Source organism: Zea mays, chromosome 3 (assembly GCF_902167145.1).
Source record: "Zea mays cultivar B73 chromosome 3, Zm-B73-REFERENCE-NAM-5.0, whole genome shotgun sequence".
Taxonomy (NCBI): domain Eukaryota; kingdom Viridiplantae; phylum Streptophyta; class Magnoliopsida; order Poales; family Poaceae; genus Zea; species Zea mays.
The window spans coordinates 184,277,509-184,295,469 of record NC_050098.1 but is presented as its reverse complement, the minus strand read 5'-3'; the positions used below and the strand labels follow the sequence as shown (position 1 = coordinate 184,295,469).

At 50.6% G+C, this 17,961-nt stretch overlaps 1 pseudogene; it reads right to left on the bottom strand.

Annotated features, from left to right (window-relative positions):
- Positions 1–7,215: 7,215 nt before the first annotated feature.
- LOC109945161 (uncharacterized) lies at positions 7,216–17,401 on the bottom strand (annotated as a pseudogene).
- Between the last annotated feature and the right edge of the window lie 560 nt (positions 17,402–17,961).

The following is a 17,961-nucleotide window of genomic DNA, read 5'->3' as shown; positions in this document are numbered from 1 at the left end:
GAGCAAAGGGGGAATGAGCAACGCACACAAGACTTCAAAAGATCAGAGCAACAACACGCACACAAGTCGCAACAAGAGCTCGCAACACAACTCAAAGAGTTCGCAATTCAACAAGAGCTCTAGATGCTATCACAATGAAACGAATGCGTGAGATCGATGTCTTGGTGCTCAGAAATGTTGTAGGAATACTTGGTTTTCTCCTCCATGCGCCTAGGGGTCCCTTTTATAGCCCCAAGGCAGCTAGGAGCCGTTGAGAACAAATCCAGAAGGCCATCCTTGCCTTCTGTTGTCGGGCGCACCGGACAGTCCGGTGCACACCGGACACTGTCCGGTGCCCGATTTCCTTCCTTAAACAGCGCAGTCGACCGTTGTAGATCTGGGAGCCGTTGGCGCACCGGACATGTCCGGTGCACACCGGACAGTCCGGTGCCCCCTTCCGACCGTTGGCTCGGCCACGTGTCCCGCGCAGATCGCGCGGCCGACCGTTGGCCCGGCCGACCTTTGGCTCACCGGACAGTCCGGTGCACACCGGACAGTCCGGTGAATTTTAGCCGTACGCCGTCAGCAAATTCCCGAGAGTGGCCTCTTCGGCCGAGGCAGCCTGGCGCACCGGACACTGTCCGGTGCACCACCGGACACTGTCCGGTGCACCACCGGACAGTCCGGTGCCCCAGACCGAAACAGCCTCTCAACTCTCTTCTTTTCTTCTTCTTCCTGTTTCTAATACTTAGACAAGTATATTAGTACACAAAACCAATGTACTAAGACTTAGAAACATACCTTTGTTCTAGATTTGCACTTTGTTCATCCATGGGCATTGATTCACATTTAAGCACTTGTGTTGACACTCAATCACCAAAATACTTAGAAATGGCCCAAGGGCACATTTCCCTTTCAGGAAGTCGGCGCGCACAGTTATGATTCCTTGCGGTCCTGGCATCTTCAGTATCATGTATGTGTAATGTGGAATGGCCATGAATTTGGCCAATCCCGGCCTCCCGATGATGGCGTTGTACCCGCAGTCGAAGTTCGCCACTTCGAACCTCAGGAACTCGGTTCTGTAGTTCTCCGGAGTTCTGAAGGTGACAGGCATGTAGATGTGGCCCAGCGGGTATTCCCCTTCCGTCGGCACGATGCCAAAGAAAGAAGTGTCCGACTCGTGGAGCTCTTTGAGGTGGACTCCCAAGCCTTGGAGTGTCCGGGGGAAGGTGACGTTGATGCTGCTCCCCCCGTCCACTAGCACCTTTTTCACCCGGCTTTCTCGGACCACAGGATCGACGAGGAGCGAGTATTTTCCTGGATGATCGAAGTTGAGCCATTGATCCTCCCGAGTGAAAGTGATCGGGTGCTCCGACCACCGGTATGGGGCGGGAGGACCAGTGGTTGCCACCAGTATATGGCGGTCGTTGAGCTTTTGTTGTCTTTTGTTCTCTTGCGACCCATGTCCGCCAAAGATGACATTGACCTCCCTGTCAACGCGTGGGAAGGCTCCTCCTCCTCCCTCCTCCTGCTGATGGGGTTGCGGTGGTTCGTCTGGTCTTCCCCTCGGCGGAGGAGGAGGTAGAGGTTGGAAAGGTCGACCGTGCCCGACGGAGTGCTTGAAGTCCCAGCAGTTACGAAGGGTGTGGCGCATGTCCTTGTGGTACGGGCACTGGGCGTCGAGGATGTCGTCCAGCGTGCGCTCGCCTCCGCGGGGTCCTCCTCGGGCGCGAGAGGCAGGTGGTCCGGCGGCGTGCACTTCTTCACGAGGCCTCTTCTCCTAGCGTTTGTCGGGTTGCTGGTTCGCGTTGCGTCGTGGTGCTGTCGCTGCAGGCTTTGCTCCTCCGATGAGGTCCTGTGTCCGCTCATCGGCGGTGATGTAGAGGTCGGCTTCCTGGAACAGCTCCTCGGAAGTAGTCGGCGCCTTCTGTAATATGGCTCGGACGAAAGCCGAGTCATTGGAGCCCCGGTAGAAGTCTTCGATCACGGCCGCCTCCGTGACCTCGGGGATACGGTTTCTCATGGTCTGGAACCTTTTGAGGTACGACCGGAGAGTTTCGTCTCCCCGACGCTTGATGGATTTGAGATCCCACGGTTGCGCCGGCTTGTCGGAGAGGGACTGGAAATTGGCGGTGAAGCGTCGACTGAAGTCGCCCCAGTCGTCGATGCAGTGTCGGGGTAGATGTCGCAGCCATTGCAGCGCGTCTTGCCCAAGGACAATGGGTAAGTATGCGGTCATCACGTCCTCGGACGCCCCGGCAGCTCGAGCGGCGGTGGTGTAGACGGCTAGCCAGCCCCCTGGATCCTGCTTAGGTTCATATTTGTCGACATTGGATACCTTGAAGTTGGGAGGCCATTGGATGGCCCTGAGGCGTGGAGTAAGAGCAGACACTCCGCATGTGTCCTTCTGCCGTCGGGGATGATGTCTGTCCCGGGGAGGGGAGTAGTTGTTGTGGTTTCTCGACCGTCCCCGGGTTGTACCGCCAGTTGAGGCCGTTGCCGACTCAGTTCTGGTGGCTTGGCTCCGAGCTGGGATGCCATGATCCCTGTCGTACTCCTCCCGACGGCGGATCTCGTTCTCATGTCGCCGTTCATGCGAAGCATTGATGGAGCTTCGCGCGTCTCGACGACTGTTGATGGCGTGTCGTAGATCGTTCGGCGGGTGAGCGAGTGGTAGAAGATGGTTTGCCGCCTGGGTGAACAGTCGTCGGTAGCCCTCGGCGTCGGGAGTCCGGGGGAGTCCATCAGCTATCCGAGCTAGTACTCCTCCGACTTCGCTCGGCGTGTTCATGGCTCGGGCGAAGTCGGGGTTCAGGTTGCGCCCGAAGAATGGATTCTCCCGGCGTTGCCTCGCGTCTTGCTCGGCTTGTTCCTGAGCTCGGCGGCGATCTCGTCGTCGGGAGTTCCTTCGTTCTCTGAAGACGTGTTCCTCCGGAGTCTCTCCTATCTCTGAGACCTCGTCTCGCGAGACAGGTTGCTCTGGATCCCGTTCTCCGGCCGCGTGATGTCGTCGAATGTTCCTGCGCCGGTTCCTTCGTCGGCGGGATTCTCGTTGAGGCGGTTCTTCTCCGGGTGCAGTTGGCTCGTCGTCGGAGACGGTGGGCGACTCCACTCTCCCGATGAAGAGGACGTCGGGATAGAATGGTGTTGCTGTCGTGGCGACTTTCTTTCCGTTCTCCTTTGAGGGCGGAGGAACGGAAAAAACAACTTGCTTCCCCTTGGTCTCCTTCTTCGTCGCGATCTGTGCCCATTCTTTTGTCGGGGAAGTAGACAGTGGAATTCTCTGGGTCAGCGGGCCCCCGACTCCTGACTTTCCGGAGACGATCTTTTTCCGGAGAGATGGAGGTTGCGCTTCTCCGACATTTCCGGAGTTTGTTGGAGGAGACTTCTTTTCCGGCGGATCCGCAATGCGGTGTAGAGTTCCTTCTTCATCTGCTACGGATGAGATTGTTCCGAAGCAGAATACGGATCCGGGGCGGAGGGTGATCTTGCTGTGGAAGGTGACGGCCATTGAGCTAGCTTGGATCGTCGACACACCCCCTACCTGGCGCGCCAGCTGTCAGTGTTTTGGGTCCGACCGCACACCCGGGGTTGCCCCTCAAGGTGTTTTTAGGGGTAGGACGGTGTCGACGACTGTAGCAAAATGGTTCGTGCCAGATGCACGAGGGACAATGAACAAGGTTTACAGGTTCGGGCCGCTTAGAGATGCGTAACACCCTACGTCCTGGTGAGTATGCTTGGTGAATGAGGTTACAGGAGAGCTCTCTGAATTGAGAATGCAGAGAGTTCGAGTGGGTGGCTAAGTAATGGGGTCGATCGTTCTGAAGGGGTGCCCCCTAGGCCTTATATACTCGACCGTGGGGCAATACATGTGGATATGATAACAAGGTGTGGCTAAAAGATAGTGAACTGTTTGAGTTTATCTTCCTGTAGTTCGGCCGACTTATCCTCGCATGGCTCCGTTGCATGGGGGCTCCAGCGCAGGAAAGTCGGATCTCTATTGCGGTTGCATGCTCAGCGTTGTGGGCTGTCCGGGTTTGCACTAATTCGGCCCTATGTCGATCTGCTTTTCTGGTTGTCCTTCCCCAGGCCCACGAAAGAATGACCTTACGATTTATTGGGCCCTTGGGCCTTTTGTGAGGTCCTTTACTCTTTTACTGGACCCAGGGATATCTATCCCCCACAAAATCCCCTAACAAAAAAGAATAACTTTATCCTGATAACTAAACACAAATAATGGGCTCGTGCTATTGGGAAAAAACAGTCCATTTGATCCCAACACCTTAAACCAAACATGCCTTATATTGTTTATTTGGTAGGGGACGACGATGGCTTATCTCATCTAATGACGACTTGCAGCTCTTCGTATCATTCATAGTTCGAAATAGAGATTTTGATAAAAGAATACTCTCAAACAGCTTCTCCAAGTAATTATTTAAATATAGTCATCTTCTATTTTGATTTTTTGCTAGCCTAATTTAGAAAATAAGAAGGGAGCATATCAAATGCAAACCAACCACTTCATGCAAACCGTATAAACCAATATGTTGTTGCATGTGGGAGAGTGTATTTAAAAATATGTCAGAAGGAGGGTGGAATGTCGTTTTGAAAACTGATGCACAATGAAAAAAAATGTTTTGAAAAATGACCATGAACGTCTGCATAAAATGGTTGGTTTGCATCTGATACGTTCCAAAATAAGATTGGTCTTTAAAGTACAAGCAAGACAGAGAAAACAATTTTGAAATATAAGATAAAGAAAATAATTTTTATACAAATAGCTAAATGAAAATTTTTAGAGTGGATTTTGTAAAGCCTGTTGGACATGCTCTTAGGGTCGTGTGGCCCATTAATACTATTTCTTCTAGCCCATCGTTAGAGCAAGTTTAATAATATATAGTTCGCAACGTGTTTTATGACTTTGACATATCATATATAACCAACTAAAAGTCTAGTCATACAGTAACGTAGGATGTACATTTAATACTTGACTCATCTATTTCTTCACAAACTATCTTGAAGTCTGTGAGTGGCATGATTTTAACTAGCTACTAGTGAACAGACCGCTTCTACTCTCTATTTTCTTTTTCTTTCACATCACCGTAAATCTAACATGTCATATCTTGCAGTCCACCTATATCACTTTATTATACCTGCTCGTAATGTATCTATTTTGTTATTAGGAGTACGTCTTACACTCTTACTAGATTAGGCCCTGGGAATGAAACTAAGCTATCTACGTGAGGGAAGTGTGAGTTCAATGGCCGAAGAAATGTGCGATGGTGGGCCGATACGCACCGCAGTGACGAACTGAAGGGCCGGGCGATTGGGGATCAAGAGCTAGGCAGTGGCTGGCCGGTGGTGATTTCCTCGGCTGATGGGCTCTCTCCTCATACTGGGCCTTTGGCCTTCGCTTGTTCCGTCGTGCGCACCTGGGTTCTCTGCCCCTTTCCAAAAGAACGCGTCAGCCGCGCCGCCGTAGGCCGAAAGTTGCAGCTCGACTTGCCGCGGCCGCGCCTGAGGGAGAAGACAGGGGTTACTAGGGAATTCTTGCCGTACTAGGTACGTACCCGTGCGATGCTACGAAACACAAATTGATGAGTCTATAACAGCTCAGGACCTTGACGACGGGCAACGTGAGTATAATGTTGACGATAAAATTCGTGCTTAAACATAATATGGAACGATATAAATATGTAATATTATTATAAATTGAATTTATGTAGAACAAATATTATCAATATCGTATAAATTATTTCTAAAGAGTAAATATAGAATGTTTAATCATAAGCAAATGTCGACACCTTGTAAACTAATCTAATTTTTTTTAGAAATGTCGATAAGTCTCTGTTATTAGTGAAAACGAGATAGAGAGAATGATAGTCGTTGATACTTTATCATAGGAATGTCCTGTTTATATTCACATGAAGGGACACATCCTAAGTAGTATATCAATTTGGAAAAATCCCACACACCCCTTGCATTGGTCACAATTGCAATATTTTGTAACAACGTGGAGACAGAGGCAAGCACCGTCGCGTGTGTCACGTCGCGTGTGTCACGGCTACTTGTGCAGCACCGGCCCCGTCTGCCACACAGCCGGTCTAGATGTTCAGTCCACTCCACTCGCACGTAGGGAAAAGCAACACGGACAGAAGAGCCTCGTCGCGCGCGGCCAACTGGCCACTGCAGTTAGGATAGGCTGCTGCCTGCCTGCCTGTGCAGGCAGCTCTCTGCTCGTGCCAACGGGCCACTGCAGCTAGGATAACAGAGGGAGCTGAGCAGAGCTGTGGACTGCGAAGGACAGACAGCACAGCACGGCCCGGCCGCACAGGGACACGGCTAAAATTTCTCCGTGGCCCACATGCTCCGGCTCCACACTCTCTTGGTTCAGCGGCCCGGTGTGGGATCTTCTGCCTGGCTTCCGGCGTCGAGTTCTCTCCCTGTGGTCGCCGTTCTCCCTCGTGCGAACGTACTGTGTGCTAAAGTCGAGGCTCCTGCTACAGCTTTATTCATGTAGAATCCTACGTCAATCCAGAATTCCAGATAGGAGTTGGAAGCATAAGTGCTTTTTTAGGGGGAGGGCTAGACGCTGGAACTTGCTTGGTTTAGCAACTCTGCTTCGCCTGTAATGCGCCCACTTTTAAGCTTCGCGATGGGTGCAGTGCAGTGCACACACCAAGCCAAAGGGTCCGTTAACTGCACGAGTCTAGCTTATTTCTCTCTTTCTGTCAGATCATACAACTTAACAAAAGGTACTCTAGTTCACTTAAGCAAAAAATTTGGGCGGATCCAGTAACCCCAAGGGATTAGAACTTGCATCCTAGCGGTGCGAATGATCCTAGCTTCTTCTTTTTTGTTTTGTTTTTTTGGGTACCAGCAGCATCTGATGGAACAAAATAATAGTCGTAAACACTTCTGTCAGCCTGGAGCATTAGCGAACAACACAACTTCTGGCTGACTGATGATACCGAAACAATCAACGGGGAGGGAGTGGGGGAAGATAATGGACAGGTAGATTCAGAGCCTCGCTGAAGCCACCCGCGGCCACAGCTTTGTTAGGAGAATAAGCAACCGGAGCGTCTTAGTCCTAGCCTGTATATATCTCGCCGCCAAGTGCAGATCGGAATCCCACTATGTGAAGAACAAAATTTTGTCGGTCGCCTTTATGCTTGCTCTTCCGGCTTGCGGTAGATTCACGGCTAGCTCTTAGTTGCGGCGGCGTACCCCCGGCGGTCAGCACCGCCACGCCGACATGGAGACCAGCTCGCCGCGCTGACAGTAGAGGCAGAGCGCGCTGCCAGTAAGAAGCAGAGGGCACCACCGCGCTTCTCCACGTGGAACCCCATTAGCGCCATCCGCTTGAGTAGGGCCTCGGCCTGCGACTCGGCGAACATGCTGGCCTGCATCGGCATCAACCCCGCCGACGCGAGCTCGGTCCGCCACGGCAGCGGTGGCGCGACACCACGCGCAGCTCCACGTCGGATTGGACCATGAACCGCTCGATCCTGCCGACCGCCTCGGCGTCCGCGCCCCCCACGGCGTCGCTGGAGTCTAGCAGGGACACGCAAGGCTGGAACGCCTGTAGCAGGTGCGTGGCGAACGACAGCTCCGTGCGGTCGCAGCCGCGGTCCACGGACACCACCACCTTGGCGCCGAGCCGCTTCACGAGGCGGAGCACGGCCGGCATTGCGGCCACGTGGGCTGACCCCACGGGGAGGTGGACGGCCACGGCGTCGCCGCTGGTGATGGCCACCAGCTCCGCGGGATCCAGGGCGTCCACGTTGTACGTCGCGAACTGGAGGAACATGCCGAGCTCGCGGGCGAAGCCCGACAGGTTCTCGTGGATGAGGTTCAGCTCCAGCAGGTGGTGCGACGCCGGCGACACCAATGCAGTCCCCTTGAGCGTCGCCGCGGGGCAGCACTACGCCAGCTCCTGCATCAGCGACACACACTGCTCGCCCATGCCGATGTCCAGGTCCAGCACGTGGATGCGGCCGGCGGCCCCGAGCTCGTCCACCACAGCCTGCAGGTGAGGTGCGCGAACTGGAGCACGGGGGCCACCTCGGAGAAGGCCTTGTACGCGCCGGCCATCGGGTGGGTCGCTTCGGCTACGGCGCCGCGTCCAGGGACGGGTGCGAGCCGAAGAAGTTGGGCGTGTGGCCGAAGGGCACCGGCTTGGCGTCCTCCATGGTCAGCGCGAACGGCATGGTGGAACCGAACGCCAGCGACATCATGGATGGCGCGTGGTCCAGCTCAAGGACCGGCGAGTCCATGACAGACCCCATGGCCGCAGACGCGTCCTCGCCGCCGATGATCCACCTGAGGAAGGTGTGGTCAGGGGCGAGCCCCGGCGGCGCCACGGCGTCGGCGACATCCCACCCCTCGCCGGCGCCAAGGCCCATGTCAAGCGGCGTGAGCTGCCACTCCTCCTTGCCCCTCGCCACGGCCTCCTCCGCCCCTCCTTCCCCTGGCCATGCCGCCGCCACCGGCGGCGGGGAGACGTTCTTGGCGTTAGCACCGGCGACGGCCGCCGCACCGACGGGGAGGGAGTGGCGAACTAAAGCGGGGCTGGTGGTCGGAGACCAGGGTGATGCCGATTGGCGGAATGGGCCACGGTCGACGACGGGAACAAGGACCCGGCGAAGAGGTCGGGAGGACAGGGGTGGGAGCGGTGGGCCGTGGGGATATCACGAGCGGGCCAAGGATTCGGAGGATAGTGGAGCCGCGGAGGATCCCTAGAATGGCGCCTTCCATCGACGGAGCGCGAGCGTGGGCGATGATGGCGGAGACAGGGATGGAGAGTCCCTGAATGGCGCGACCGAGATTCTGGGGGGGAGGAGCGAGAGGCAGAACAATGACACACATGTGGACGCCTACAATAAAGCCTTATAGAGTAGTAGGGATGGAGAGCTTCGCGTCTGCATTATACACTTGTGCTTGTATGAAATCACATAGAATCTAGTACGTTTAGATAGGATTTTAGGATTCCAGATATTTGTTTAGACTTAAAAATCTCTAGTATCCAAACGGCACCTAAGTCCTAAAAGCAGCCCAAAGTTGTACTGCTGGACGGTGCGATTGCGATTTGCCCACTACAGGAAAACAATTAATTCCCGTCGGTCAGGAACCGACGGGAATAAGCACTAAACCGACGGGAATAAGTAATTCCCGTCGGTTTAGGGCTTATTCCCGTCGGTTGTCAGCCGCCAGGCGTCCCTTGTCGGGGATAAGGTTATTCCCGTCGGGCGTCGACGGGAATACGTAATCCCCGTCGGCCAATATCGAGCCGACGGGAATAAGGGCTAATTCCCGTCGGCCACCACAACCGACGGGCGTTACTAATTAATCCCCGTCGGCTGACCTGGCCGACGAGAGTTACTAATTAATTCCCGTCGGCCAGGTCAGCCGACGGGAATTACCTGGGCCGACGGGAGTTAATAGTCAATTCCCATCGGCTATGGTCAAACCGACGGGAATTAACTGGGCCGACGGGAGTTAACCTATATTTTTGCAACAGCAACACCAAATTAGATATTTCTCACACATAACATACACAAAACATATATATCACAAACATATGACAAAACGTATCACATAAACATATAAATCACAAACGCATTGACATCACACATCACAAACACATTGATATAATTCACACATCACAAACATTTCAGATACGAGAGTGTTTACACAAACATAACGTCCAGGAGTTAAAAACATAACGAGCACGAGTTTAAGTGTTTAGAGATAACCACCACTTGGGTGGTTAGAGCTTTGTCCGCTGCCGCCTTCACCACCAGGAGGAGGGAACGCGAAGAGCGAGTCAACAAATCCAGTCCCTGCTGCTGGATCAGACCCACTGCCACCCGCTTCAGGCGTAACCTATGCAAGTTAGCAAATATCAACACGTTAAATGCAAATATCAAAAAGTATACAAGTGTATAAATTAATTGAGAGTTATCAAACGTACCCTATCTCCAGGTGCAGGTATATGTGTCGGAGGGGTGGTGAACTGTGGTGGTGGAACTGGTGTGTTTGCAAATTGGCTCCATTGTGGTGGCGGTGGAAAATTTGATGTGATGCCCTGTTGCTGCATTAACTGTTAAACACATATGTGTTACTACTGAAGATGTTGTATTGAAATATAATAATTTAGAGTTCGGATTATGTGTACTCACTTGATACATCGCTTGATTATGAGCATTGCAAGCCTCCATAAATTCGCGTTGTTGTCTCATCTCTTCACGCATCCTCATAATCTCCAACTCCTGCTCGTTCGGTCGACGAGAGCATGAGCTACGGGAAGATGAACCCGTCCTCTGAGATCTCACCGACGACGAGTCAATGAATCCGTCGAAGAGTGCGTATCTATAAGTGATTCAAAAAATGTTATTACTGCATAATCAATTTAGTGTCAACCATATAATTTCATAAGTTAGAGCTTACCGTCCATGCGCTTTGCCACCACCACTTGCGTACACCACCGAGGGATCCACCGGTTCATGGCGCCAGTCGTAGTCAGGGCCATGGCGACGAACCATCTCCTCCCCATATGCCGCCTATACATCATTCACAACCTTACAAATGCAGGAATTTATATACTTTGAACGTTTGAACTTTTGAGCCAAAACTCACCAAGCGATCCGTGGCTGTCTGGCTGCAGAGCTGGTCAGGGTTGTTCGGGTCTGGTCCTTTGTGGCCCTCCTGGTACACCTCAATGTCACTAGGCTTTTGGCCACTCGTAGCTTCCTGTATAAACAAAAAACATTCATAAGCAATCGTATTATTTGTTGGTCGACATAGAAAGATCAAACTTACCATTCTTTTAGCTTTTCGTATCATGTCGTCACCGCCAAACTTGTGGTTAGGATTGGTTCCTCGACATTGTCTGTGATGCGCTGACGCTTTCTGGAAGCCTTCGGAAGCCCAATATCGACACCAAGCATAGTACGCATCAGGCACGGGCGCCATCCATGGAACCATCACCTGCACACACACAATGTTACATATTATATCAATCACAACAATAAATATAAAGGGTAAAACAAATTGAATACTAACCTCACGATATTGATCCTCAGTCAAATATATCTTTGAGGACCCTTCCTTTTTATTCAAGGGGCCCGCTTCTTCCGGATGCTTTTGAAAATACAGGTTTGTAGCCTGAATTCTCGCATAGTATATGGCATCCTTCACCAGCTTCTTTGCATTGTTTTGCAAGACACGTTCAGCGTGCCCCATGTAATCCTCTCCGTCAGGCAACCGATATCGAAGCTACAACATAAAGAATACAAATACAATGGTATAAGTCATAGATTTACAATATTAAGAAACATAACAAAAATAATAAAGAATTCATACCCAAAAGTCATTACGCACAAGTCCCTGTCTGTCGGTGTGGTTTCGTTTCTTTTTAAACTTGTACTCATCCCAGGTACTAACGAGCACCTCATCCTCGGTATCACCGTTTGACACCTTCACTATACCAGGGTAGTGAAGGCGGCAAAGAGAACCCAACGTAAGGTTAACCTGAGTGTGGTGTCCCTTGCCGTCAAAGGACAGGTCCTCCCAATTCCTGCAGTACACAAAAACATTAACAATACACATAATAGTTATATTAGATAAGTTAATATATTACACTCACCGATCTCCATGTGGCATGATTAAAGTCCTATCAGCCTCTCGCTCTATCGCGTGACGAGGCTTTACTGAGTGGCTTTTTCTTGAGCGACGTGTGCGTGTCGCTGAAGAGCCTCCCGAGCCATCATCCATCGGGTTGTCAGCCGGTTCGCCCTGTTGGCCCCACTGGTCCCACGCTTGTTGCTGCTCTCTCTGGTGGTCCCACTGGTCCCATGGCTGGTGATGCTGTGCGGCCTGGTCCCATGTCACGTGGTCCACCTCCTCATTGTGCTCCACCTCCTCATTGTGCTGCTCAGCCTCATTGTGCTCCTCCTCCTCAATGTGCTGCTCCTCAGTGTGCTGCTCATCCTGGTACATACAACTCAAGATTTATTTGCAAATATGTAAACAAATTTATTTGTACAAGATATGTTACCTCATCTCCATGTACCGCGCTCAACAGCTCTCGACGTCTGCTGCTGCTCGAAGAACTGCCCTGAAAAAGGCCCAGGCCCTTGAACAAGCCCTTCACTGACTTCTTTGATTTTGGCGGCATCCTGCATAAAAAATAAGAAATTATTCATTAGTGCATCAAAAATGACATAATACTTAAAATATAAACAAATGAAATAACAAAACAACTTTACTTGTTAAATATCATCAAAATCAGGATCTAATTGTTCTCTTCTATGCAGAGGTCGCAATGTAACTTTTCTCCTAACCGGTTGTCTTCTCCGTCTCTCGGGAAAAGTTAAGTCGTTAACGTCTGCAACTAGTGAATCTAATGCCGGTGCAGGATCAATATGAAAACTAGTTGGCAACTCTTCTTCTTGAAACACCTCATCAACCTGCTCAAGGTGACCAATTTGATATTCGTCCTCACCAGGAGTGTATAGGCGTTCGCGGGGATTTACATTGTACACAACCCTCCATTTAGACAACTTTTTGCATGGATATGTCGAGAAATAAACTTGGTCTGCTTGATGGGCAAGGATATACGTGTTGTGTCCTTGAAGCAATTTCTCAGGTTGGATCTGTGTCATCCCAAATTCGGTCCTATAATACTTCGGGTCATACCATTTACACTCAAAGAAAACTAGCGCTAAAGGCTTATTTCCAGCAAATGTAATCTCGATTATATTTTTGATTTTCCCGTAATAGCAGGCTTCGTGTCCTTCCATGTCGGTTGCCCTAGTAATGACTCCACTATTTTGAGTGGCGGCCATAGGATGACTTGATTCGAAAATGCTTGAACGAAAGCGATATCCATTGACGTCGTAACGTCCATAGCTTTTGGCAGTTACGCTTCCAATAGATAACTGACGTAAGTCATCATTCAAATTCATTTCCTCCCCAAACTGTCAATCATGCCACAAAGCATTAGCAAATTCTGTAATATTAGTTAACTGAAATTAGCTCTCAGACCCACATAATTAAGACTTACACGGTCCCGAAGCCACATAATGAAATTAGGTCGCCCATGCATACCATCGCGTCGCAATTTGTCTATGTCTCTCGCTGTTGGCCTACCGAGACACCTCATGTTTTGTTCATCAAACTCGCTGTCAAATATTATTGTGTGACATGAGATATTTGATAACATAAATTAATTCACATATGAACAGTTTAAGAAAATAAGTCTTACACAAAGTATTTCTCCACCTCAGGCATATTCGTGAACATGTACAGTAAAGCAGACTTCCGTTCTTCCATACTGAGGTGATATGCCTTGGGTGGACCAACGGCTTTGCCGTTTGTCTGAAAAATCGAAAGATCACTACAAGGAGGCATCTCTCGTTCATCATCATGGTACCTTTTCTTTCGAGCAAATACATTATGTTCTTCTGCAAAGTAACAACTTGTGAAGTGTGCTACCTCCTTAAGTTTAAATTGTTCCGCAATACATCCTTCAACTCTTGCCTTATTGCCCACCATTGCTCTAAGCTTCTTTAAAGCTCTTTCTATATGAAACATCCACCTATACTGAACAGGACCACCGACCTTAGCCTCATATGGAAGATGTATAAAGAGATGCTGCATAGGATTGAGGAAACCCGGTGGAAATATTTTTTCCAATTTGCACAAAAGCACTGGTGCCTCTTTCTCCAGCTGTTCCATCACATCTCTTCTGATTTCTTTAGCACACAACTGTCTGTAGAAATAGCTAACTTCAGCTAACGTTTTCCACACAGCTTCTGAAATGTATCCACGAAACATTACAGGCATGAGCCTCTCCATAATTATGTGGAAGTCATGGCTCTTCAGTCCATTCATCTTCATTGTCTTCAAGTTCACAGATCTTCTAAAACCAGCGGCATAACCATCGGGGAATTTAATATCCTTCTTCCACTTCATCACTTCTTTCCGTTGCTTAGATTTCAGACAATAGTCAGCTTTTGGTTTGCCTCCATTTTCTCTAAGCACCAGGGTTGGACGATCACATATCACTGCTAAGTCCATGCGTGCCTTGTCATTGTCTTTCGTTTTATCAGGGAAATCCATGCATGTATTTATGAGGGCTTGGCAAAAGTTACTCTCTTGATGCATGACGTCGATGTTGTGCATCAAAATCAATGACTTAGCATAAGGAAGCTCCCACAAGCCACATATGTGAGTCCAGTTATGCTCCTCACCAAAACCTTGATACCTTTTCCCACTCTCGTCTAGGACAAGTTTCATATGCTCTTCTGTAATTTCTATCCCACTACGTCGCTTGGGCGGTCCCTTCGTGACGATGGTGCCCTTCCTAAATTCCTTTCTCTGCCTTCTGAAGGGGTGATTGAAGGGTAGAAAACATCTATGACAATCAAAGTAACATATCTTGCCACCAGCACTAAGACGAAACAATCTGTATCTTTAGCACAATAAGGACACGTCAATCTACCATGCACGCTCCATCCAGAGAAAATACCATACGCCATAAAATCATGAACCGAGAACAGATATGCAACACGAAGATTGAATTTCTGCTTCTTGAAGCAGTCATAGGCTTCCACACCTTGCCATAGCTTCTTTAACTCTTCAATCAGTGGTTGAAGCATCACATTGAGGCGTACGCCAGGATGCTCAGGCCCAGGTATAACAAGACATAGGAACATAAACTCATATTTCATGCAAAGAGCAGGTGGAAGGTTGTACGGTATGGCAATGACAGGCCAACATGAATACGACGCAGCGGTCATATTGAACGGCGTGAAACCATCAGTTGCCAAGCCGATACGAACGTTTCTTGCATCGCTGGCAAAATCTGGATCAAATTTGTCAAGAGACTTCCATGCATCACCATCTGACGGGTGCACCATTAACCCATCTTGTCTGTCCATACAATCTTTATGCCACCTCATGTGCATAGCGGTCTTCCTCGAGAGAAACAAACGTTTCACTCTAGGAGTGAGAGGCATGTACCGAAGCTGTTTATGTGCAACCTTTGTCACCACCTTCTCCCCATCTTCATTTACAAGCTCCACGTACCTTGACTTCCCACATTTTAAGCATTTTTGTTCTCTGCCATGTTCCTTCCAAAAAAGCATACAGTTGTCTTGGCAAACATCAATCTTCTCATACTCCATACCAAGACCTTCAAGCAATTTTTTGGACTGGTACATGTCTTTGGGCATCTTGTGACCCGTAGGAAGAACCTCGCTAATCAAATCCACAAGCTCCTTGTAACAATTAATTGAAAATGCAAATTTTGACTTGATTGACATCAGTCGGGTCACGAATTCGAGGACGGTCACGTCAGTGTGCCCGTGAAGAGGCTCTTCTGACGCTTTGAGTAGGTCGAAGAACTTCTGAACCTCCGGTGTAGGTGAATCATGATGATCTGGTGCCAGTTCAGGCTGCAGATCCTCAAGCATCTGGTCCATCCTATCAACATCATCTTCACCGTCATCAACTTCTACTTCTACTGCTCGTTCAGCATCTTCACCGTGGAGATACCAGACCTTATAGCCTGGCACGAAACCATGCGAGCACAGGTGTAGTGTGACCTGCCTCTTGGTGTGGCTCGTCATATTTCTACATTTATTGCATGGACACCTAATATTATCTATTTGTGACAAAGCAGCTGCATGGTCCAGAAATATTTGCGTCTTGGCAAACCATTCACTAGTGTGACACCCACCCTTCTTGAAACCTTCATACATCCAATCACGTCTATCACCCATTATTAACGGCTGTGTACGAGTAAAGAGTGTGTGTGAGACAATCACGTTTCTACACGTCACACATACATCTATAGGTAAGTAGTAAAACTATATATATATACATAACATAACTTCATCACAATAACATGATTAATACTTGCATAACATCAAATTCATTAAATAATAATATTTGCAATAACTACTATTTGTATAACACATCACATTCACCATCAAATTCATTAACTAATAACATCAAACAACACATTTTATTTTGCAACATAAAATTAAAAATAGCAACTACAATGTATAAAGTCATATGAAGACTAATAACAATATCAATTAACAAATTTAAACAAAATCTAATCACATAACAGTTAACTCCCGTCGGCCACAAAAAACCGACGAAAATAAAATGTTTTAATATATATAATATACCTCGACTTGCGCGGACGACGGTGGTGGACGAAGACGGTGGACGACGGTGGTGGACGACGGCGGTGTGGCGACGGCGGATGGCGTGGGGAGGCGGCAGCGTCGGGCGGCGCAGCAAACAACACCGGCAAACGGCGGACGGGCGGCGCGGCAATCGGCGGCGGCGGTTGGGCGTGGACGGGAGGGCGGCGACGGCCGTGGCCGGACGGGCGGGCGGACGGGCGGGCTGCGGCGGTGGGCGCGGAGGCCGGGCGGCGGCGCTTGGCCGGTCGGGCGGGCGTGCGGCGGCGCTTGGCCGGTCGGGCGGGCGGGCGGACGGGCGGGCTGCGGCGGTGGGCGACGGACGGGCGGCGGCGCTTGGCACGGTCGGGCGGGCGGCAACGGTGGTCGCGGTGGCCGGACGGCGGTCGGGCTTGGCGCGGCGGGCGGGCGTTCGTTTCCGGGGAGAGGAAGAGAAATGAATTCGCGGCGTGGCTGTTGACTTATTCGAATAACTTCCGTCGGCCAAAGCATTGGGCCGACGGGAGTTAAGTTATTCCCGTCGGCTGCCGTCCTGGCCGACGGGAATAAACTAATCGTCGTCGGCTGGCGTTTTGGGCCGACAGGATTTAATTAATCGCCGTTGGCCTTCTTTTGGCCGACGGGGATTACGTTATTCCCGTCGGCCCGACCTATGGCCGACGGGAATTAAAGTAGCCGACGGGGATGTTTCGGATTCCTGTAGTGGCCAGAGAGAGAGAGCATCAGCACAACTGCAGGTCGGCCGGTCGGCGACGCTTATATGGGCGTGTTCGGCAGGCTGCAAGCCGACACTGTTGCAGCTGTTTGAACTGCTGCAGCTGCAATCCACAGAGAGAAAAATACTGTAGAAGCCGCAGCCGCAGCCGGATTGCAGCCGCAGCAAGCCGCAGCGAACAAGCATGTTCTTTCGGCCAGCCGGGCTGGAATAACGGAAAGGCCGGGTATGCGCACCGGGCCCGCGGCGTCCGGCCGGTGGGCTTGTTGCGCGCCGCCTGCTTGTCCGTTCGCGGTCGCTTGTATGCGGCGGCCGCCGGCCGCAAGCGAAAGTTTCCCTGGCTAGTTCCCTCCCCACTTCCCCAGTCCCCCACCGCTGTCGCCGGCCGCGCACACGCACGACGCTGTCGCCCTTTGCTCCCGTCGCTCACGCCGTCGCCATGTGTGGGCTGCGAGCCATGCACCGCCAAATCAGTGCCGGCACACATGGGCGCGTCACGCCCGTATTAAACACTCCTACTCCTACTACTACGTGAGTAGATGCGCCGGCGAGTTGTTGGGCATGGCCGGGGCCCGGGGGCGGGCGCGGGCTACAGGAGCGTAGCATCATCATCGCGTCGTCACACACACCCTCGCATGTGGCTCGTCACACCCTCGCATGTGCCTCGGTTTTCTTCCTCGGAAGCATAATTGCCTGGTCAACACCAACTTCCGATGAATGTTCCGTGTTTTGACTTTTGAACAGTCGTGTCGACGGATTCACGGTTTTTTTTTTCTCCGAGCAAGAATGGCCTTGTGCATCACCACAGCGTAGTGGACGGCTGCGTTCCGCGGATAAAACGTGTGCCTGCAAACTGGCCCTGGACAAAGGCTTTCTAGGTGACGTTAATGAGCTTTTTCAAAGCTTATATTCACTTGTAGAAGGATATTGTTTACTCCGTATATATCTATAGTTTTCAGCTCGAACTAGAGACGTAGAGGAGAAGAAATCACATTTCGCCTTGCAAAGTCCGAACTGACAACATTTCTGCGGGCTTTCCGTGGTACC